This window comes from Gorilla gorilla, chromosome 9, assembly GCF_029281585.2.
Source record: "Gorilla gorilla gorilla isolate KB3781 chromosome 9, NHGRI_mGorGor1-v2.1_pri, whole genome shotgun sequence".
Taxonomy (NCBI): domain Eukaryota; kingdom Metazoa; phylum Chordata; class Mammalia; order Primates; family Hominidae; genus Gorilla; species Gorilla gorilla.
The window spans coordinates 66,451,116-66,457,115 of record NC_073233.2 but is presented as its reverse complement, the minus strand read 5'-3'; the positions used below and the strand labels follow the sequence as shown (position 1 = coordinate 66,457,115).

At 45.3% G+C, this 6,000-nt stretch overlaps 1 protein-coding gene across 2 annotated transcripts in view; it reads left to right on the top strand.

Annotated features, from left to right (window-relative positions):
• The first annotated feature begins 397 nt into the window (after nucleotides 1–397).
• GLYAT (glycine-N-acyltransferase) overlaps nucleotides 398–6,000 on the top strand; it is a 66,291-nt gene continuing 60,688 nt past the window's right edge. The window contains exon 1 of one of the 2 annotated variants that reach the window (XM_019037624.4): nucleotides 398–470. The gene's annotated coding sequence lies outside the window, so the exon portion shown is untranslated. Of the gene's footprint in view, nucleotides 471–506; nucleotides 624–6,000 lie in introns of those variants that run through there. The other variant, XM_019037625.4, reaches the window with a different exon arrangement.

Sequence of the window (6,000 nt, the reverse complement as noted above, 5' to 3'; positions counted from 1 at the left end):
TGGTCCCAATTTATAACCATAGGTGAAAGTGTCAGTGGCTTTAGTATTACTAATATGATTAAACTTATACTATGCATGGGCACCCCTCTGGGCAACAAGCTTGGCAGCATTTGCAAAGATAACATGACAGCAAAATAGTCAGTACAAGTAAGAGTATAACTATGTTTGTAAATTCAACCCACATTTACTTATCTATCATTGACTTTCTCAGGCTTCAGCCATGCGTAGACTAGTCAGCTTCCAGTTGTGTGACTAGAACAGGGCTCGATGTTTCTTTAAGCTTCAGCCATGCGTGGACTGACCCAGCCTCTGGTGTGGTTGGAGCAGGGCAGTTGTTCAGTTGTTCTTGTCAGCAGTGGCTTGATTTCACTGTAGGATCAGCCGTGTTGGGTGGTCTGGGTATTGTTGACTGGTCCACTGGTCCTGGGCAGTGGCTGCTGTTGGTTTCAGCTGGCTATGAAGAACCCAAGGTATGATACCTGCAACTTTAAAGGCAGCGGGGGTAGGCAAGATCACAATATGGGGACCATCCCATAAAGGCCCAAAAGTGGTTGGGTTCCATCGTTTGATCCAGACAGAGTCTCCAGGTTGGAAGGGATGGACTGCATCTGTGAGGCTAACAGGTATTCTTTCTCTAACCCACCCTTGTATTTCCTGCATGGCCTCACCTAAGGCTTGCATTTGCCTTCTTAAGGTTAATTCCCCAATTTTTTAAAATCCCCTTTTATCAGTTATGATTGGGGTCAGCTGAACACTATTTCATAGGGTGAATACCCAGTTAATTTAATAGGGGTGCACCTGACTCGGAGAAGGACCATAGGCAGCACCTGATCCCACTTTAGATGAGTTTCTTTGCAAAACTTCTTTAACAGCTGTTTCAGTGCCCAGTTCATTCTTTCAACTTTTCCATAACTCTGTTGGCAATAAGCTGTATGCAGTTTCCATTTGATTTTTAACATCTGCGTTAGCTGTTGTACTATTTCTGCCACAAATGCTGAGCCATTGTCTGATAAGAAAGTGCAGACAAATACTAGCATGTACCGGTAGCCTCTGGCTTGAGACAGCTTGGTAAAATCCACAGGCAGGTTTTCACAGGGTGTAGCTCCAGTTTCTTGAATCCTTGGGGGCCGTGTTGACCCCTGCCATGGATTGTTTTGGGCACCAGCCAAGAATTGCTCAGAAACAGCTCCAGTGATGGCAGTTAGGTGTGGCACGTAGAAATGCCATCCTACAAGAGTTTCTAATGCAATTTTTCCCATATGTGTTCCTTGATAAAACTGCTTTATGAACCAGAGGGCTATTGCTTCTGGGATGGCAGGCCTCCCATCTGAGAACTTCCACCAACCTCCTTTCTGGTAACTTCCACTCTCCTCTCAAACTAAGCCTTTTCATTAGAGGAGTAGTTAGGGGGTTCTGTAAGTGGAAGCTCCAGTAAGGGCATGGTAAGTGTTTTCTCTTCCTTCTTAGTTACCTCTGCCATTGCAGTTCTTTTGGCTTCTCTATCTGCCTTTCCATTTCCTCTAGTCTCATCACCTCCTACTGTTTTATGCATTTTGCAATGGATGACTGCTACTTCTTTTGGAGCCCATATAGCTTCTAAGAGCTGCTCTATTTTCTTTTTATTTTTGATTTCCTTTCCTTCAGTAGTTAATAATGCTCTTTCCTTATATATGGCTCCATGAACAGGCAAAGTGGCAAAAGCATACCTTGAGACAGTATAGATGTTTACTGACTTTCCTTTGGCAAAGAGCAGTGCTCTAGTGAGAGCTATTAGCTCAGCTCTTTGGGCCAAAGTTCTGACTGGCAGAGGGAGGCCTGCAGCTACTGAATTCAGTGTTACCACTGCATATCCAGCCCATCTGATACCTTCAGATATGAAACTGCTTTCATCAGTAAGGTATTCAACATCTGGGTCTCTTAAGGGCCAGTCCTTTAAGTCTTTTCGGCTTGAGAAAACCTCATCCACTGTTTCCACACAACAGTGATACCCTGGGCCTCACAATGGGGGCTTTCCATGCTCCACCCATTCTACTGGCAGCAGTATGGCTGGATTTAGAGTGTTCACAGTCTCCAGGGTTCTGTAGGGGTTTTCACACAATAGCCCTTGAAATTTTTACATCCTAGGGTTAGAAAACCAGCAATGCCCCCTCTGCTCCATCAGGGTGATGACCGTGTGAGGCACCCAAATTATTAACCTTTGTCCAAATGTGAGCTTGTTAGCATCTTCTGCTAACATGTGACAGTGGCTGCCAATGCCTTGAAACAGGTGGCCATCCCATAGCCACCAAGTCTAGTCGCTTGGACAAATATGCCACGGGCAGATACCATGATCCTAGTGTTTGTACCAAAAGTCACCTGTAGCTATTCCTTTTCTTGCATGGACATACAGTAAAAAGGCTTTGTGTGTCTGGCAGTCCTAATGCCGGGGCCTGGATCAAAGCCTTCTTGATTTCTTTGAAGGCCATGACCTGCTCTTTTCCCCACAGGAGGGGTTCCTTTCCCCCCACTTTGTGGCTTTATATAATGGCTTAGCCATGAGCAAGACACTTAGGGTCCAAATGTGGCAGAACCCTGCTGTCTCTAGGAACTTTCTTATCTGGTGCTGGGTGGTTGGAGTAGGAAGTGCACAAACAGCCTGCTTTCATTCTCCACCAAGCCATCTTTTCCCTTGGCTTACATAGAAGCCTAAATACTGGAAACTTTTAAAGCAGATTTGAGCCTTTTTCCTGACACTTTGTAGCTTGCCTTCCACAGCAGGTGCAGAAGGTTTTCGGTTTTTCCCAGGTGCAGTAGCCCTTGGCCAGTGGCTTTCTTATACGATGATTCTGACCATTTTCCTTAGTCCCTTGACATTCATCCTCTCAGTGTCCTTTCCTTTTGCGCCATACACATTAATCTTTTTCTAGACTCAGCCAGCTCTTAAATCCCTGTCCATACTGGCCTCTTTCACCACCCCACCCATGCCTCTTTGAAAAGTCAGCTTCCCTTCCTATTAGGGCTGCTGCTAGCAAATCTGCCTTTCCTTAAGCTTCTGATTAGCTTCCTTCTTTGTCTCCTGATCTTGGTTAATGTACACCTTGGTAGCCACTTCAATAAGCTGAGTAGCACTCACACCTGCAGAGCTTCTAACTTCTGCAATTTATGTCTGATATTTCCCTGGGCCTGACCTACAAATGCCCTATTTACCAGGCACTGTTTTTCAGCAGCCTCAGGGTCAAATGGCATATAAAGTTGGTAAGCCTTGCAGAGCCTCTCACAAAATTCACTGGGACTTTCATCTGACTTCTGGCAGACCTCTTGAGACATTTCTGATATTGGTGGCCTTTTTCCCTCCAGCCTTTATTCCATGTAGGAGTACCTCTCAATACTGCTGCAAATTTTGTAGCCCTTGAGCTTGGTTAAGGTCCCAGCCTGGGTTAGCCTCTATTGGGAGTGCTTGTTGTGCATAGTGCCTGATATCTCCTGTGCCTGCAGGCTCATTGTCCTCCAGCCACTGGAGAGCAGCTTGTATAACTCTATGGTGCTCTTCTGTATAAAACAATGACGGAAGAAGTTCTTTGCAATCAGCCCAGGTAGGATTGTGAGTTAGGAAAATGGACTGCATTAGATCTATAAGAGCCTGAGGCTTCTCTGCATAGGAGGGAGTATGTTGCCTCCAATTTAAGAGATCAGTAGTAGAGAAGGGCTGATAAAAGAAGAGCCATTCTCCCCCTTCGACTTCATTCTGTGCATTCAAATAAATTTGTCCCCATGTTTCTTGGAGGGGCGTCTGCATTGCTCAGGCATGGCCTGAGCTAAGGTGGCTGACCTCATTCCCCTGGAATTCCTCCCTTGGCTTTTTGGCTCTGGGTCCTCTTTGCATGGTATTGCCTGAGGAGTGCTTTCTTCTGAGTCTGAGCCTCCGGAGGCAGCCAGAGCAGCCTCCTGTCTAAGCCTTGCCAGGGATGAATAAATTGGTGCATAAGGGGGTGGACTTTCTAACTCTTCAGGTGGGGCCACCCTACATTAAAAGATGGCCAGTCTATCTTACAAAGGGTTCTCAATTTTTGTGGAGTTAGCTTAACCCCATAATCACCACTAAAACCTTTTTAAAAGTTTTTCAGCATGCACTCCAGTGGAGTAGGCTTTGATGCTTTTCCTCCTGTTTCCTCCCTCATGGCACGCTTTTACTCTCACTTTCACTCTTGCATCCACCAAACTGGGTCCTGTTGCGAGAGGTTCAGACACTGCTTAGCCAGGAGTGTGCCTTAATTCCTGTCACAGTTAGCTGCAGCCCTGGAGTTGGTCTTATGGGCTTTATGCAGTATCCTAGGTCTGGTTTTTCCCACAATTGCTTTGGAGCACACAGTCCGCACTAAGAGATCTGTCCCTCCCCACATCATGCCCTGCATTGGTCTCTCCCAAGACCATCTCTTTCACACACTTTCACATACCTCCCCCGTCCCAAACCAGTTTTCCTTTTTGACTGACTCATGAGCCCCACCCACGTCTGGTGTCAGTTAGGGTGTGAGATTCGTCTGAGTCAACAGGCCTCTCCTGTTGTTCCCAACCCTCATGGGTCAGACTAGTCATCACGCCCTGGGAGGTGATCAGGCTCCCCTTTCATCCTTTTGGGATAGGTCTTGCCTTAGGGCCCAAACCTTACCATGGTTCAGATGTCTGTGCACTGCTCCTGTGACTGTCCTGCAACCCTTTCCACTGGTTCCTTTGGTGCTGTCAGGGGAAGGCTCTGGAATGCGGGAGGGCCATTCTCCTTCCAGGCTGAAACTCTCCCAGCGGTGCCAAGGACCCCAGATCTCCCACATCCTGGGGCTCTAGCCCACAGGCAAAGAAGACAGAAAATCTGCCATCTCCAATCCCGGATAAGCCCCCAGAAATGTTACAGGACAATCAAAGACTGGAGAGACCAAAAAAGGTTCAGGAGAGTCTATTAAGGTCATCACTGGCCCAGCTGGACATATGTCCAGAAAGTCTGAGCCCCAAACAAAGGGCTTTTCCTACTTTTAAACATTTTAAGGCAGGAATTATGTGAGGTAAGAAGCGAGTTACAGAAGCAAGAAACAAAAGTGGCGTTGCACTGTTTCTTACATTTTGAGAAAGACATGACTTGCAACCTAAACTTATCAGTCTTGTGACCCTGCAGTCATGCAGGAATTCACTGGGCCTGTAATAAACTTTGAGGAATGTGGAGTTGGGGAGCATAGATAAGGTCCACTATCCACAGAGAGAAGACAGGCTTTTAATAATCCCTTTTAACTTGAGTGTAAGGTGGGGGGTCACACTTTGCAGCAACTTTCAGAGGATTTTAAAATTTCTATTACTACTACTATTAGGTTATAATTGATTTCATTAGTTCTTTCTTCACTTTGAGCTCTGAGATTCTTTCCTCAGCTTGGTCAATTCTGCTATTAATACTTCCAATTATATTATGAAATTCTTGTAGTGTTTTTCAGCTCTATCGGATCAATTGTTTTTATCTTAAAATGCCTATTTTATTTTTTATTTCTTGCATTCTTTTACTGGATTCCTTAGATTCCTTGGATCAGGTTTCAACTTTCTCCTGAATCTCAATGATCTTCATTGCCATGTAGATTGTAAATTCTATGTGTGTGATTTTAGCCATTTCTTTCTTTCATTTTTTTTGAGACAGAGTGTATTAGTCCATTTTCATACTGCTATAAAGAACTGCCTGAGAATTGGTAATTTATAAAGGAAAGAGGTTTAATTGACTCACAGTTCAGCATCACTTGGGAGGTGTCAGGAAACTTGCAATCATGGTGGGAGGTGAAGGGGAAGCAAGGCACCTTCTTCACAAGGTAGCAGGAAGGAAAAATGCTGAGTGAAGGGGCAAGAGTCCTTTATAAAACCATCAGAACTAATGACAACTCACTTACTATCACGAGAACAGTGTGGGGGAAACCACCCCCATGAATCAATTACCTCCACCTTGTCCCTCCCTTGACACGTGGGGATTACTGGGATTATGGAGATTACAATTCA